This window comes from Macaca mulatta, chromosome 1, assembly GCF_049350105.2.
Source record: "Macaca mulatta isolate MMU2019108-1 chromosome 1, T2T-MMU8v2.0, whole genome shotgun sequence".
Lineage (NCBI taxonomy): Eukaryota > Metazoa > Chordata > Mammalia > Primates > Cercopithecidae > Macaca > Macaca mulatta.
Genome location: NC_133406.1, coordinates 192,525,830 through 192,544,043, shown reverse-complemented (window position 1 = coordinate 192,544,043; position 18,214 = coordinate 192,525,830). Strand labels below are relative to the sequence as shown.

General features: G+C 35.2%; 1 protein-coding gene and 1 long non-coding RNA gene across 3 annotated transcripts in view; one reads left to right on the top strand and one right to left on the bottom strand.

Annotated features, from left to right (window-relative positions):
- The window catches only part of LOC144333520 (uncharacterized), a 174,915-nt gene that overhangs the window by 57,962 nt on the left and 98,739 nt on the right, over positions 1-18,214 (bottom strand). The gene's annotated exons all lie outside the window — the stretch shown is intronic.
- Positions 1-18,214, top strand: part of LOC106998463 (selection and upkeep of intraepithelial T-cells protein 1-like) — a 215,810-nt gene that overhangs the window by 162,676 nt on the left and 34,920 nt on the right. The gene's annotated exons all lie outside the window — the stretch shown is intronic.

Genomic DNA, 18,214 nt, shown 5'->3' with positions numbered 1-18,214 from the left:
AGAAAAATCTCTGGGATGAAGGGGCTCTCTGGAATTTTGCATTGTATAAAGGTAGAAATATCCTTGTCTGTTTAGTGACTCACCATGTGTCTATTGCTTTATTGTTTCAAAGCTTCCTGGCATAGCTTGTTTTATGGACCATCTTGACGAGTAATTAATTACAAGTAAGTGGGGGTTTAGAAGGTGAAAGAAAAACTTGCTTAAAATGATGCAAAACTATATCTGCCTAAGAAAAGCTAAATTGTTTAATTTGGATGAGGAGTTGTAGGAAGACACAGGCTTCCCTCCATTTTGGCCAATTCCCTGCCCCCTTCCTGCCCTCCACCTTCCCATCAGAGCCAATTAGAACCAGGCAGTCACCAGTCCATAAAAAATGGGATTCCAGGCAGGGCCAAGCAGGAATACAAACTGAAGGAATTAGAGGCCAATGTTAGTCATTCCTTTTACTTTTCCTTCAGCCACCAGAGTTTAGTCCAGGTATGGCCAGGGTTCTCTCTTAGGCTTTCTGTTTGTACCCTCTCTTAATTCTAAGTTCATTAACCAGTCCAAGCTTCTGCCTGTTACATGGCATCCCATTTTCTCTGGACTAGGCTACTCCCTTGCTCTAATTTGTTCTCTATATGTTTTGTCATTGTACCATTTCAGCACGTACAAAAGTTTTCGCTATACTCCTTAAAATTATCCACTCACAATCCCATCTTATATGCTATTTCAGATAGAAGAAGACTTACTGAAAGAAACCCACAGAATTCCAAGTATATTATATCTGCCCATAGCTTGAGGAAAATATAGCTACTGCCCTTCCAGCTTATTGATTGTCTGCCTATCATTGGTTTCTACTAAGAAGTAAATGTGTTGGGTAGTGGTGAGAAGGGATGTGTCTTTCACTCTTCCCTCTTTTTCTCCTTGAATATTCAGAAACTATTTCTTTTTCTGACTCAGAGGAGCAAGAAATCAACTGGGATAATGGAGTGGGCAAAGGAGTAACAAGAATAAAAATTTGTTTCTCCAGCTTGCTTTACAATCAGCAGTTTTAACAGATATTTAATATCTTATAATATACTATTCCAAGAGAAAGAACTTGCAGTTTAAGGAAATGTTTTGAAAAATGAATGGTATAATCTCTCCATGTTTTATACATCCCAAATTATCATGTTTGACTACTATAAAGACTATTATATTCAATATTTTCTGGTTTATTTGTCAGCAAGACTAAGGTCTTTATGTTTTTCTTATCCCAGAGAAATGCAAGTGGGATGTCAAAGTCATATTTCTGTTCATTCATATTCATATTTAACAGGCTTAACATGTTACACAGTGTGGTAGTTTGGTTTCACAAACATGAGACTAGTTCCATTTAACATATACAGTAACATTTTGAGAATTAATATTTCTCTTTTATAATGCCTTGAGCATCACACAGTTAGCAAATAGCATGCAGGATTATAACAGAGGTCAGTCTGACTCAATCCATTACACTACTTTCTCAAGGTGTCTGTGGATTATCACATGGATCATGAGGGTATCAAATTTCGAGCCTTTCTAGTACGGGATTCTGGAAGTCAATAAGAGTAGATTCTAGGATGTAGTTAAGATTAAACAAGTTGGGCAGGCAGTTACTATGACTCAGCAGACTTGCAGGGTTTAGGACATAGCAGTTCAGAATCAGCTAAAATAGTCCCACAGAGCAGACTGAGCACAAAGCTTTGTTATTGTTCATTTTTGTTTGTTTGTTTTGTTTTGCTATGTATGAGCCTTGATGCCTAAACCTGTTGTCAGCAATATTTTCAGAAAGGGCTTAGAATATGCTTGACTGTGGTGCTATGTGAAACAGTGTCTGGAACAAAGTCGGACTGGCTCAAGACAAGGAACAGTGCTAGAGAGTCATTCTCAGGAATTTAGGAGGAGAGAACACAGCAGAAGCAGTGGCCACACATGGGACACCAGAAAGGTGCATAGATCACAAGCAGATGAAATTCCAGTAGGACAGATTTCATAAACCAGTTCTAGAGAAGTAGGCTAGGCAAGCCTCAAAAATGTAAAGTAGAGACGTGGAGTGACATGCCCACTGGAATATCTTGTAAACATCTCAAATTAGATTTAAAGGTGTGGGTGGATGATTGACAAAAGTCTAGGATAGCTGCTAGATTTCACTCAAGCAGTGTGGAAAAACTCTAGTCTTTCCCAGGTTCACTTACAGAGTTTAGGGCTTTCTGACCACAAGAGAGGGACTGATACTGACTTAGTCTTTGTTAGGGCAATTGATCCTTTTCTGTTCCTAAAAGATCTTTACCAAAAAATTTTAATGTTGCCTCCACAATATTCCATTTCAATAATGAGAAATATTCACTCTACTAACCTGCTCAGGCCTCCAACAGTGTGAGGATCACCTCATTGGCTCTGGCCTTCCCTTTGAGAAATGTCACATCCACCATGCTTCTTATCTTTATCATTGTAGGCCATTCCATAATGCAAACTCCTGTAGTCCCTCTTCTCTTGGATCCTTTCATGCCTTTTCTCTTTCATTTCTTTTTTCTCATATTCTATCTATTGACTCAGGACGCTCATTCTATATACATTTACTCTACTCCATGTTTTCACTATATTTAAATAATTATCTTTTTTTTTTTCCCTGTGATGAATAATCTCATTTGTTGATTTGGTTAGGCTATGGTATCCAGTTGCTTGTCAAACAGCTGTCAGATAAAGGTGCTTTTGTGAAGATACTTTTTAGATATGATAAACATTTAAATCGGTAGACTTTGAGTCAAGCACATTACCTTCAATAATGTGGGTGAGGCTCACCCAGCGAGTTGAAGGCCTCCAGAAAAAACAACTGAGGTCCCCCAAGAAAAAAGGAGTTCAGCCTCCACATGGCCTTTGGACTCAAGGCTACATCAGCACCTCTTCCTTGGCTTTGCAGATCGCTGGCCTGCCTGTAGATTTCAAACTTGCCAACTCCCACAATCATGGGAGGTAATCCTTTCAAATAAGTCTCTTTCTATGCATAAACATCCTATTGGTTTTGTTTCTCTGAAAAACATTTACTCATACAACCCCTTAAAAAACCTTGACTCTGCCCCATGGAAATCACCTACCTTGTGGGTGTCACTAATTGTTACTGTTTTTGCTCTCCCACACTAGACCAAAGAGCCAGGAATCTGTCAGCATTCTGAAGCTCCCATATACTTCCCACTTCTCTTCTTGTCAGGTAAAATCACATCTTCCTTTATTATTAACACTATCCAACTAACACAGTATGCACTACTTTTACATTTTTTGCTTTTGTCAACCACCAACCTTCCTATCATTTGATAACAATGTCTGACTTTAGCCTATATACCTGAGACAGTAATATCTTTCTTGAAGGGAAATTGTCAGAATTAGGGCCAGTATGTCTACAGTGTTTAGCACTGTGAGTCCATTAGTAGGCACTCAGTACATAAGAGTAATAAGGAAGTGTTATGTTTCCATTTAGTACGGGTCTGTATATAAGCTTTAAAATATCAATCTCTGTAACTTTATACCTTCAGGTTCTCTCACACATTTTTTTTCTATATAACTATTCTTTTATCTCATTAAGACCTTTGCCTAAACTCTTTCTTTGCTTTGTCATGATACTAATGAATGCTGAGCTGATTTCAGATCCAACAGGTTTCTGGTTATTTGGGATAGGGGTTGGTGGTGACTGTTATCTAGAGTCTAATCAGCTTATACATTAGAGATCTTTAATAAGTCATTGTTAGACTGCAAGGTCCCTGATGGGCGTGAGCAGGATATGGGTCCCGGCTCCAAAGGGGGAAAATAAATAAGTCCTCCAGTTTGGGCATATCAATGTTATACACTGCAATATTCTAAAGCATGAGTCACAGGAGTCCTTGGTGGGAAAGTATGGTACCCACTCTCAATTGCTGATGTGATAGTAGATCCTCAGTCTGGACTCTATAACTTTGAAATACTTTATATTTTCTGTGCCCTTGATTGTAATTGTCAGGGGATCAGAATCCTGTAGTTTCTCTGGTTTATATGAAAATATTAGGGTTGTTTTAACCCCATAAGTATTTAGAAAATAATGGTAATTGATGGTACAAAATTCTTAATCCAGAAGAAAGAGAATTATCAGAGACAAAATAAAATACAAATTTTCACATGTGGCAGTTATTGTGTTGAGATAAGTTTTTTCTATACATATTTTGTTGAGAGTTTTTATCATGAGTAGAGGTTGAATTTTGTCAAATGCTTTTTCTGCGTCTATCAGGATAATATTTTCTTATCCTTTATTTTGTTAATATGGTGCATCACACTCATTGATTTGCATATGTTGAACCACACCTGCATCCCAGGGGAAAATTCCACTTGGTTATGGTGTGTAATTCTTTTAACATGCTGTTGAATTTGGTTTGCTAGTATTTTGTTGAAAATTTTTGCATCTATGTTCATTAGAAAAATTGGCATGTAGTTTTCTTTTCTTGTGGTATCTTTGTCTGGCTTTGCTAGTAGATTGATGCTGGCCTCATGAAATGTTTGGAAGTAGTTCATCTACCTCTATGTTTTGAGAAGAATTTAAGAAGGATTGGTTCTAATTTTTCTCTGAATATTTGGTAGAATTCACCTGTGAAGGTGTCTGGTCCTAGGCTTTTCTTTGTTGGAAAGTATTTAATTCTTGATAAATCACCTTTTTAAATTTTATTGGTCTGCTCAGGCTTTCTATTTCATCTTGGTTCAGTTTTGGTAGGTTATATGATGATAGGAATTTATCAGTTTCCTCTAAGTTGTCCAATTTGTTGGTGTATCATTGTTCATTATAGTCCCTTGTGATCCTTTTTATTTCTGAGGCATCCATTGTAAAGTCTCATCTTTCATTTCTTATTTTATTTATTTGAGTCTTCTCTCTCTTCCTCTTTAGTTAGCCTAGCTACGAGTTTGCTGCATTGTTTAATTAAAAATTAATTAAAAATTTAAAAAATTAATTAAAAAATAGTTTTGTTGATTTTTCCTACTTTTTTTTTCTATTCACTATTTGATTTATTTCTGCTTTAATCTTTACTATTTCCTTTCTTCTGCTAACTTTGGTCTTAGTTTGTTCTACTTTTTCTAGTTTCTTGAGGTGCAAAGTTAGGTTTTTAAATGTGAGATATTTATTCTTTTTAATGTAGGTGTTCATTACCATAAATTTCCTCTTTAGTATTGCTTTTGCTGTGTACCTTAAGTTTTGGTATGTTATTTTTATAATTTTATTTTCAGATATTTTTAAAATCCTCTTTTGATTTTCTTTTTACCCAATGGTTGTTCAAGAGTGTGTTTTTAGTTACTACGTATTTGTAAGATTTCTCATTTATTTACTGTTATTGATTTCTAGTTTCATTCCATTGTGGCCAGAAGAGATATTTGGAATGATTTCAATCTTATTAAATTTGCTATAACTTGTTTTGTGATCTAAAATGTAATCTATTTTGGAGAACATTTTATGTACACGAGAAAAATGTATATTCTTCTGTTGTTAGGTGGAAAGTTTAATATGCTTATTAGGTCTGCTTAGTATGTAGCAATGTTCAAGTTAGCTGTTTCTTTATAACTTTTTTGGTCTGAGTGTTCTATCCATTTTATCTCAACACAATAAAGACAATATATGAAAACTTCATAGATAATATCATAATCAATGTGGAAAAACTGAAAGCTTTTCCTGTAAGATCTCGTACATGGCAAGGAGGCTCCCTATTACCACTTCTGTTCAACATACTACTAAAAGTTCTAGCTAGAGCGATTAGGCCAAAAAAAAAAAAAAAAAAAAAAAAGGAAATAAAAGAGATCTAAATTAGAAAGAAGTAAAGTTATTTCTGTTTGCAGGTGACATGATCTACATGTAGAAAATCCTAAAGACTCAATAAAAAACTTTTAGAACTAATAAAAAAATTAGTGAAATTGCAAAATACAAATTTAGCACACAAAAATCAAAATGAATAAAATACTTGGGAATAAATGTAACCAAGGAGGTAAAAAGCTTATACATTATAAAGTATAAAATATAGATGAAGAAAATTAAAGAAAATATGGATAAATAAAAAGACATACAATATTTATAAATTAGAATAATTTGTATTGCTAAAATGTAGGCCAGGCACAGTGGCTCATGCCTTCAGTTCCAGTGCTTTGGGAGTCTGAGGCAGGAGAATCACTTGAAGTCAGGAGTTTTAGACTACCCTGGATGACACAGTGAGAACCTGCCTCTAAAAATAATCCATACTATGTAAAATGATCTACAGATTCAATACATCTTTATTAAAATATCAATCTGACATTCTCAACAGGAATAGAAAGTTCTAAAATTTGTGTGGAGTCATGAAAGACCCAAAATAGCCAAAGCAAACTTTAGAAAGAAGATTAAAGAGGAAATCATTTACAATAGCAAAGACATGGATTTAAACTATGTGCCCATCAATGGTGGATCGGATAAAAAAAATCTAGTACATATTTGTCATGGAATACTATGCATCCATGAAAAAGAATGAAATCATGTTCCTTGCAATAACATGGATGCAGCTGGAGGCCGTTATCCTGAGAGACTTAATGAAGGAACAGAAAACCAAATACCACATGTTCTCATGTGTAAGTAGGAGCTAAATTATTGAGTACTCATGGACATAAAGATGGCAACAATATAAATTGGGGACTGCTAGAAAGGGAAATGGTAGGGGCCAAGGTTGAAAAACTAATTGTTGAGTACTGTGTTCAATACCTGGGTAATGGGACTATTCATATTCCAAAACTCAGCATCACACAATATACCTGGGCTTCATCCCTGGGATGCAAGGCTGGGTCAACATATGCAAATTTATGCCTTTACTATTTATGCATGTAACATACTTGCACATTCACCACCTGAATTTAAAATAAAAGTTGAAAATAAAAGGACAGGACTATTGACCATTTTTTAAAAAGTCAATATTTAAAGCTCTGCATTGTCCAGTCAGTTCCCAGCCTTTGTCAATCCTTATAAACCTACTAAGCCGAGTATGCAATGGTCCCCCAGCCCCAGAACCTTGGGCTGGTTGGCAATTACTATTCAACTGTGTGATAATAATTCAGGATCATAAAACACCATAAACAAAAGTAAATAAATTAATTGAAAAATGAATAAATACTTATCATTTGCAAAAAAGAAACAAAATTGAACTGCAAACTATGTCTTTCAAAGCTTCGCAAACTCACTTTTCTATGTTGCCTTGTGTTGTTATGTAAAATTTGCTCCAGCATTTTGTTCAGAAAGATGGCATTGATTAACAATATATTTATCTAAACTGTTGCCATAAAGTTATTATTCATGCAGGGCTACAACCGAATTAATTTTGGAGAAGAGCTGTTCAAACAGGACCAGAGCAGTGGTACTTACAAACACCACCGTTTCTCTCTGTGCTAATTAGTTTGAAATGGTTCCAAATAAGAGTCAACCCCACAGAAGTCTGTGTAGCATGAAGCCAGGCTTGTTAAGACACAGAAAACAGTTTCGTCTTGATGAATCAATAACTGCATCATAAAGCCTTTTCAAAAGGAATGCAATCTGAATTACCACACTCAAATGTTGTATATTGTTTATATGCCTCTCAGTCTTTCTTATTAACATTTAAAAGGCCTATTATTATGACTCAGTATAGATGACAATACGTTTGTAATGTTTCCCTGCAGTAGGATGGTAGACTAAATTTAGTATAATACCATTTTCTCTTCTCTTCTTATTATATAAATTAACATTTTTTTGTTCTGTGTGTTTTTGATGCATGACTGCCCTTCTAAATTTTGCACTTACCATTAAAACAATTTTGTTATCAATAGTTAAATAAAAAAGAACAAAGCTGGACATGTCAATCTTCCTGATTTCAAACTATATTACGAAGCCAAAATAACATGACAATATGGTAATGCCATAAAAACAGACATGCAGACCAAAAGAACAGAATAGAGACCTCAGAAACAAATTTATGCATTTACTGTCAACTGATCATTGGTGCCAAGGAAAACAATGGGGGAAGGGGTGCCTTCTCAACAAATGATATTGGGTAAACTGCATATCTACGTGTAGCAGAAGTAAATTGGACATTTATGTCTCACCATATAAAAAAACAACTCAAAATTGATTAAAGACTTAAACATAAGACCTAAAACGTTACAACTCCTAGAAGAAAGCATAGGGAAAAAGCATTTTGAGATTGGTTTTGGCAATGAATTTTTTGATATGACACTGAATGCAAAGGCAACAAAAACATACAAAACACGTTAGGCTATATCAAACCAAGAAACTTCTGCATCACAATGAAAAAAAACCATCAACAGAGTTAAAAAGCAACCAAAAACCTTATCCACCATGATCAAGTTGGCTTCATCCCTGGATGCAAGGCTGGATCAACATACACAAATCAATAAATGTAACCCATCACTTAAACAGAACCAACGACAAAAATCACATTATGATTTCAATAGATGCAGAAAAGACCTTCAACAAAATTCAACAGCCTGCATGCTAAAAACTCTTAATAAACTAAATATTAATGGAATGTATTTCAAAATAATAAGAGCTATTTATGACAAACACACAGCCAATACAATACTGAATGGGCAAAAGCTGGAAGCGTTCCCTTTGAAAATTTGCACGAGACAAGGATGCCCTCTCTCACCACTCCTACTAAACTTAGTACTGGAAGTTGTGGCCAGGGCAATCAGGCAAGAGAAAGAAATAAAGCACATTCAAACAGGAAGAGAGGAAGTCAAATTTTCTCTGTCTGCAGATGACATGATTGTTTATTTAGAAAACCCCATCATCTCAGCCCCAAATCTCCTTAAGTTGGTAAGCAACTTCAGCAAAGTCTCAGGATACCAAATCAATGTGCAAAAATCACAAGCATTGCTATACACCAAGAATAGACAGACAGCCAAATCATGAGTGAACTCCCATTCACATTTGCTACAAAGAGAATTAAATACTTAGGAATCCAACTTACAAGGGATGTGAAGGACCTCTTCAAGGAGAACTACAAACCACTACTCAAGGAAATAAGGGAGGACACAAACAAATGGAAAAACATTCCATGCACATGGATAGGAAGAATCAATATCATGAAAATGGCAATACTGCCACAGTAATTTATAGATTCAATGCCATCCCCATCAAGCTACCATTGACTTCCTTCACAGAATTGGAAAAACTACTTTAAATTTTATATGAAACCAAAAAAGAGCCTGCATACCCAAGACAATCCTATGCAAAAAGAACAAAGCTGGAGGCATCACGCTACCTGACTTCAAACTGTACTACAAGGCTACAGTAACCAAAACAGCATGGACCAAAACAAATATAGACCAATGGAAAAAAACAGAGGCCTCAGAAAGAACGCCACACGTCTACAACCATCTGATCTTCAACAAACCTGACAAAAACAAGCAATGGGCAGAGGATTCCCTATTTAATAAACGGTGTTGGAAAAACTGGCTAGCCATATGCAGAAAACTGAAACTGGACATCTTCCTTACACCTTATGCAGAAACTAACTCAAGATGGATTAAAGACTTAAATGTAAGACCTAAAACCACAACAACCCTAGAAGAAAACCTAGGCAATACCATTCAGGACATAGGCATGGGCAAAGACTTTATCACTAAAACACCAAAAGCAATGACAACAAAAGCCAAAATTGACAAATGGGATCTAGTTAAACTAAAGAGCTTCTGTACAGCAAAAGAAACTATCATCAGAGAGAACAGGCAACCTACAGAATGAGAGAAAATTTTTGCAATCTATCCATCTGACAAAGGGCTAATATCCAGAATTTACAAGGAACTTAAACAAATTTACAAGAAAAAAACAACCCCTCAAAAAGTGGGTGAAGGATCTGAACAGACACTTCTCAAAAGAAGAAATCTGTGCGGCCATCAAACATATGAAAAAAAGCTCATCATCACTGAGATCATGAGGATTAAAGAGGAAATTAGAGAAATGCAAATCAAAACCACAATGAGATACCATCTCACGCCAATTAGAATGATGATCATTAAAAAGTCAGGAATAACAGATGCTGGAGAGGACATGGAGAAATAGGAATGCTTTTACATTGTTGGTGGGAGTGTGAATTAGTCTAACCATTGTGGAAGACAGTGGGGCGATTCCTCAAGGATCTAGAACCAGAAATACCATTTGACCCAGCAATCCCATTACTGGGTATATACCCAAAGGATTATAAATCATTCTACTATAAAGACACACGCACAGATATGTTTATTGCAGCACTCTTCACAATAGCAAAGACTTGGAACCAACCCAAATGCATATCAGTGATAGACTGGATAAAGAAAAATGTGGCACATATACACCATGGAATACTATGCAGCCATAAAAAAGGATGAATTCATGTCTTTGCAGGGACATGGATGAAGCTTGAAACCATTATTCTCAGCAAACTAACACAAGGACAGAAAACCAAACACCACATGTTCTCACTCATAAGTGGAGTTGAACAATGAGAACACAGGGACACAGGGAGGGGAACATCACACACTGGGGTCTGTCGGGGGGTGAAGGGGGTAGGGGAGGGATAGTATTAGGAAAAATACCTAATGTAGGTGATGGGTTGATAGATGCAGCAAACCCACGTGGCCCATGTATACCTGTGTAACAAACCTGCAGATTCTGCACATGTATTCCAGAACTTAAAGTATAATAAAAATAAATCACACGTACCCCATACATATATATGTACCATGTACCCACAAGATTTCAAAAAAAAAGAATGTAAGAAAATATTTGCAAACTATACACCTGATAAGTGGGTAATATCCATATTTTACAAGAAACTCATTCAACTTAATTACACAATAACAAATAACCCAACAAAAAAATGGGCAAAGAACCTGAATATACATTTCTCAGAAGAAGATATAAAAAGAAGATATGAAAAGGTCCTCAACATCACTAATCATCAGGGCATTGCAAATCAAAACCACAATAACATATCTCCACACACCTACTGGAATGGCTCTTATCAAAAAGAAATAGTAAGTATTGGAGAGTATGTGGAGTAAAGGAAATGCTTGTACTGTTGATAGGAATGTAAATTGGTACAGCCATTATGGAAAAACTGTATGAAACATTCTCCAGAAGTTAAAGTTACAACTACTGCATGATCCAACAATCCCACTTCCAGCTATAAATCCAAAGGAAATAAAATCAGTATTTGGAAGAAATATCTGCACCTCCATGTTCATTGCAGCATTATTCTCTATAGCCAAGATATGGAAAAGACCTCAATGTCTACCAATGAATGAAATAATAAAAAAAGTTTTATATATATATATATATATATATATATATATATATATATATATATATAGTAAAATATTACTCAGCCTTAAGAAAGGAAGAAATCCTTCTGTTTGTGACAACATAAATGAATCTGGAGGACATTAGGCTATATGAAATAAGCCAGTCACAGGAAGACAAATATTGCATAATTACACTTACACATGGAATTTCCAATATTCAAACTTACAGAAGCAGAGAGTAGAATGGTGATTACCATGGGCCGGGAAGAGGAGGAAAAATGAGGTGATGTTCAAAGAGTACAAAGTTTCTGTTATGCAAGATGTATAAGTTTTAGAGTGCTAATGTACAGCAACAGGACTATAGTTAACAATACTGTATTATATAGTTTAAATTTGCTGAGAGGGTGGTTCTTTCATGTCCTTAGCACCCCAAAATAGAAAGTTAACTATGTCAGGTGATTGAGATGATTTATGTATTAATTAATTTGATTGTGGTGATTATTTCACAGTGTATATGTATACGAAAATATCAAGTTGCACACCTTAAATATACATAGGTTTTATTTGTCAATTATACCTCATTAAAGCTGTAAAAAGTACCCAATTGAATTTTGTGTGCTTATCTTTGAGAGGGGATTTTCTTCGCTCAGGAGTTTCGCTGATACTTTGGTGTTTATGCTATGTTTGGTGCTGCAGTGACTTGCCTTGGCTTGACTTAATGCTGATTTGAATCACTCACTGTGAGTGAGCTAGTTGCTATTTCAGTACTTCCCTGCTCTTTTCTCACCACGTAGCAGCATTAGTTACCAAGGTGATATTTCTGGGAACACAGAGGGAGTAAGGACGTGCTGAAAATTTGGATTGATCAAATCATACACAGGTGAGTAGGCTAATGCTTCTCTTCCAGTCAGGCAGCAATGAGTCTCAGATTTTATTCTGTAATTTTTAAGAAAAATCTAACTTTTCTAGTATATGAGCTACTATGCTGCTCTGCTTCAAGAAGGGAAGTTTGCTATTGACCAGTTTTGGAACCTTTACAAAGATAAATACTTTGAGTCTCACAATTAATGCAGAGGCAAATAGATGCTGAGAAGGGCAGCTACCAAAAACAAGTTTGCCTTCTCTTTGGTCAGATTGGTTGTAGACATTAATAGAAACGGAATTTAGAAAAAAATATGTCCAGATTCAGAATGAGAGCAAGGGATACTCATTTTTCTTTAAGACAATGATTCATCCTGATTTTTCTTTATGACTAGCATCATTTAAACTGGTCTCCCTCAGATTTATAGTGTGGCATTCTTCAGAAACTTCAGAGACTGAGTATCAGTGGACCACAGTGTGATGATCTGGAGGCCGACCATTGAAAGGGCGCATTCATACTCTGTTAGTGGACATATGTCTGTATTATAAAGGGAAGCATGTTTCTTAGAATAGCAAGCTTTTTGATCAACTCTGATCACCAGGCTTTCAAGTACATATTTTTTTCTTACCCAGTCTTACAAGAAAAGATTTTGTGGAGTATGCCTGTAATACTTCCCCAACAAGAGAGAAAATGGGCATAGCTGATACAGTCCTCTTCTCCAAGAACTAGTTATAAATAATATTTATAATGTTTACCACTATCTGATTCAGATTTCCTTTTCCCTCAGCCATTCCTCTGCATATTGGGCCTCTTTATCTGGTGGGAAGTCCCAAATATTTATTCCTAAAGCCCCTAACTGACCCTGTTTTTATTGCATTACTGAGGTCTTTAATTAACATTTACTACTGAATTGAAGTGATTACATGTATCTAAAAAAGTCCTCCGACTCCAGGCATGGTTCTTTCTGCCTTGATGGTGTCTATTTCCCCTTGATAGCTGAAAATCATTCCCTTTTTATTCGTCTGTTAATTCAGTGGCAATGGGAGCCCAATTTGGACAGGTGGCAGTCTCAACTTCCATATCACCAGGACAGATGTTGGCACTCATGTGAATTTACTCCTCCCTTGGGAAGCGTTTTAGACTGACAGAACTGAAAACTGTGGGAATGGGAAGTGAGAGTATAATGAATGGATTATTGGGTATGACAGAGAAACCTCTTCTGCTTTTGTCTCTCTAGTCTTGAAGCTATGCATTATGGCAATATAATTAAAAAACACCACATATACTTTATTTATTTGAAGAAAGGACTGCATCTTATGGGGGAGTGTTGCAGCCTTGCAGGTGGTGTTTCCAGCTAGCACCATAACTGAGTCTTCAATAGACCATTCCAATGGTCTGGAAAAGCAGCTGCTTCCATGTAAAGGAATATATGTGGTGAGATTGGCCAGTTCTATAAGTAGGAACTCATTGATATTCTTGTTTTATGATAAAATTAGTTCCTTGGTCAGAAGCTATTTTCAACTGAATACCATAATGACAACAAAATGTCATAAGTCTGTGCTTGATGATGCTGGCAGAAGCACTGCAGTCAAGAAAGACAAACACATATACAGGATAATTGTCTAATCCAGTGGAGAAAAATTGATCTTCTCTCTATAGTGGAAGAAGTCCAATATAATCAGTCAGTGGAGAATGGTTGCAAATCTGAGACTTCGTGTTTAAGCTCTACCATAGACAGTTGGGCAATCAGTGGTTTCAGTAGATAGAAGAATCATGGGGAGGGAAAGTCCATTTTGTTGATCTTATGCATAACTTTTATCCCACCACCATGGCCGTTTTGTACATAAGTCCGTTAAACAAGCACCAGAGTTTCTCAGAAAAGAGGCCTGATTGATATTCACAACATGAGATACCTTCTCCACTTGATTATTGAAGACTTCCTCTCCAATAGACAGCCTTGGATAACTATGTAAATAATTCACAAATATGTCAAGATTTTGTGCTCATTTTGAGAAGCACATTCACACATGACCCAAGACTGCCTGTCACTAATCTTCCAACTTGGTTTATTCCAAGATTCTGACCTGCTGGCCAATCAGTTCATTAGCCAGTGTAGATCATTATGATCACTTAGTGTCTTATTATTAGGCATTCGATCTCTACCAGACTCTAGTAGTAAGCCAGAAGTTGATTCTCCACAGGAGAATAGTTGTTTTTAGAAGATTTGCCTTTTCTCCAATTCCATAGATAGTTGCATGGTGGCTCTTGAAAAAGAATTCAGCTGGAGAATGTGATTTTGAAGCTCACTATAAAATTGCACTAATCAAGACTGTGCTATTGATGTAAAAGCCCACAAATAGATCAGTGAAACAAAAGAGAGTCTAGAAATAGATCTGAACTTTCTGTACTTTGCATCTTTGTCAAGAATTCATTGTCAGTACAACACTATCCCTCTGACAATACAACACTATTTTGATTATTGTATTGATGAATGCTAGGTTTCCAAATCTGTTATTTTAAAAAATGTTTAGATATTCTATATCTTGACCTTTTCTATAAAATTTTATATAAATTATGTCAGTTTCCTCAGAAAGACGACTTGAATTTGGAGATTAAGTTTAATCCATAGATTAAAAGCAGATTTATAAATAATATTGAGTCTTTAAATCTATGAACATTATATATCTATCCATTAATGTGGGTCATCTTTAATATCTCTAAATAATGTTTTTCAGTTTTCATTATAAAAATATTCTACTTATTCAATTTATTCAAATGTATTTAATTTTTGATGTTATCATAAATTGTATATTTTAAAGGGATGGGTTTTCTTCTATTCAGATTTTGAAAATTTTATTGTAAGAGTTGAATCTTGTCAAATGATTATTTTCTACTTCTGTTGAGATGATTATACATATAATTTTTTCCTTTCTGTTAATGTCATAAATGCTTTCTTCTATCTTTTTTACTTTTCCTTCTATTTTAATTTCAGTTTAAATAATTTTTTTTGATCTCTCTTTAAGTTCACCACTCCTTTCTCAGTTGTGTCCTGTCTGTTAAGCCCTCAAATTATCTCTTTATATCTAATATCATATTTTTCGTGTCTAGCATTTTCATTTCATTCTTTTTTGTAAAATAATACCTATCTGAAGAAATTTTCCATCTGCTCATGCAAGTTGTCGCTTTTCTAAATAGATCTGTTATTGTATTTATTATAGTTTTATTAAAACGTTTATAAGTGGTGAACTAAATATTTAGGCCATCCCTGGATTTGCTTCTATTGATTCTTTCCTCTCTTAGTAATGTGTCATATTTTATTACTTTTTATTGTCTTATAAACTTTGCTTGTATGTCAGACATTGACATGACAATGAAGAGTAAATACTAATGCTAATTCTACTTATAAAAGGATATGTCCTTCTTTTGTCAGGTTGCTAATATGGGGAACTGTGCCAATGTAACTTGTATTTGAGTTGCATTTGGGCAGTTTAAGCTTTAGTTGGATTCAGTTTCACCACTTACTTCAAAGTCTTTCAGTGGAATTAGGACTTCCCCTTAAAAGGGTCAAAGACTCAAGGACCAGCAAGTTGCAAAAGATGTCTTCAATCCACTTGCCATCTTCCTGAACTTTGAACTCTCTCTTTCTCTCTGCTTTACAGTTCAATTGCCAGCTTTCTGGTTCACCAAGGAATTCTTTTTGCTCTCCTATCATACTTTAGCTCTTTTGTGTCTTAGACAATCTTTCTCCATTCTCTTTTCCAGCCCTCAGCCATTAGAAGACCAGTGTAGTGTGACTGATGAGGGTGTCTCTAGGAAGATTTACCACACTTTATCTGTCTTTCCCTGAATCTTCAGCAGTCATTTGGGGAAGGCCCTGCATGCCTCAAAATCTCTCTCACCTTTTGTACTCTGTCTGCATCCTTTGGTATACTATTCCCATGTAATAATTGAGTTTCCATGATAAAGAATTGGTGGAACATACAGATTTTCTCTGTGGCAGGGGCTCTTCCCCCAGACCACATATGACTCTTAACAATTTAGCTTATTGTGCACTACTCCTATTCATGGTAGATTCTCTTTTCTCTCATAATTTTACCAGAGGTGAAATCAGCTGTAGGTTTCTTCTCGCCTAGGAAGGTGTCCTCACTTTCTGGAATTTGGTTTATTAGGTTTCTTTGTGTTCTTAGCTCTCTCATGGCTTTTAAAAAAGCTATAATTCTGTAGCTTACCAGCATTCTTATTTGTGTAGAAGTAACAGTTTTTTATTACTTAAACTTTGAAATAATTTCAAATTTTTATGAACATTGTAAAAGAGCTCCAATAGGCTCAGAGACTCTATTTAAGTCACACTTCCAGTACAGCCTGCAATACCATGAGCCAGTTAAACCCCTTTTCTTTATAAATTACCCAGCCTTAGGTATTTCTTTTAGTGATGCCAAAATAGACTAACACACCCTGGAATCAATTATTTGTCGGAAGAACCTGGTTGTGTTGAGAATGGAGTGGTATTTAGAGACCAAGATCTGGCTGCTAGCTATTGCTCCTGGGTGCTGCCAGTGGACAGAACTCAGACTATCTATGTATCTAACTATTCACACATATGTATTTAATACTTAATTTTCTATCTACCTGTATCTATTGAAACCCATGACTTTATATGAATTGCTCCAATTTCAACTCAATATCATAGAATGTATTCTAACTTCCTTTCTATATTTGTAGTTCCTTTCTCACATTATAAGACACCTGGCTGTCATTATCCTTAAAAATACTTGCTTATTTGCCTAGTCCTCATGTATGTAAACAAATGCTGGTTTAGACCCTTACTGTTGTGGTCTCTGGTCAATAACTGATTGCCTATTAATCAATTTTCCTCCTCAAACCCTTACTGTTTTGGTCTCTGGTCAATAACTGATTGCTTATTGATCAATTTTCCTCCTCTTCTGTTTTTTTGTCCTTGTCAGTTTGGTGTACTGGCTACAGTGCTGCTCCGCTGAACTTCCTGAACTAAATGCATTGTATCAATTGTATTATATTATCCTTCCACCAAAAATACCCAGCAGTTTTGCTTGCTCCTTATTATCATCAACATTTGATATTGTCAGTCATTTTAATTTCAACTATTCAAATGTGCAGCGGTGCCTTATTGTGGTTTTAATTTGTATTTCCTGGTGACAAATGATGATCATGTTTATATGTCTTATTTGCCATTCAGATATCTTCTTTTGTGAAGTGTCGACTCAAGCAATTTTGTCAATTTTTCTGTCTTTATAAAATTATAAGAATTCTTTATGGATATTCTGGATGGAAGTTCTAAGTTTATACAGTCATCATTTGGTATCCATAAGGGATTTGTTCCAGGATCTCTGCAAATACCAAAATCTGGTTGCTCAAGTGCCTTATATAAAATGTAGTATTTGCATAAAACCTATGCACACCCTCCCATATGCTTTAAATCATCTTTAAATTACTCATAATACCTAGTACAACATAAATGTATATAAATAATTATTATGCTGTTTTATAATTTTTATTATTTTTATTGTTGTATTGTTATTTTTTCCCAAATATGTTCACTTCAAAGTTGGTTATGGTTTTAATATGCATTTTCCTGATTCTTAACGAGGTTCTACACCTTATCTTATGTTTACTGCTATTTGGTTATTTTCTATACTTAACTGTTCAGGTGTCTTACTTGTGTTTCTACTGGTTCAGCTCCCTTAAAAATAATTTGTATAACTAAACATTTTAAAAAATAAATATTCAGGATATGCACTCTTTATCATTTGAATATTTGTTAATATCTTCTCCAACTCTGTGACTTGTCCTTCCACTCTCTTAGTCATTTAACACTGCTTTCATTTATTCTATTCTTTTCAATCTCATTTGCTTTTTAATGAATAGATTAGACAATTGCAAGAGCCATCTAACCTGTAGGTTTTCTCTCCTTTGGTACATTATTTTATATTCTTGTATTATAAAACATAAATCTCACCATGGAATTACGTCATTTATATTTTGCATGTATGCACACCATTTTCTAGA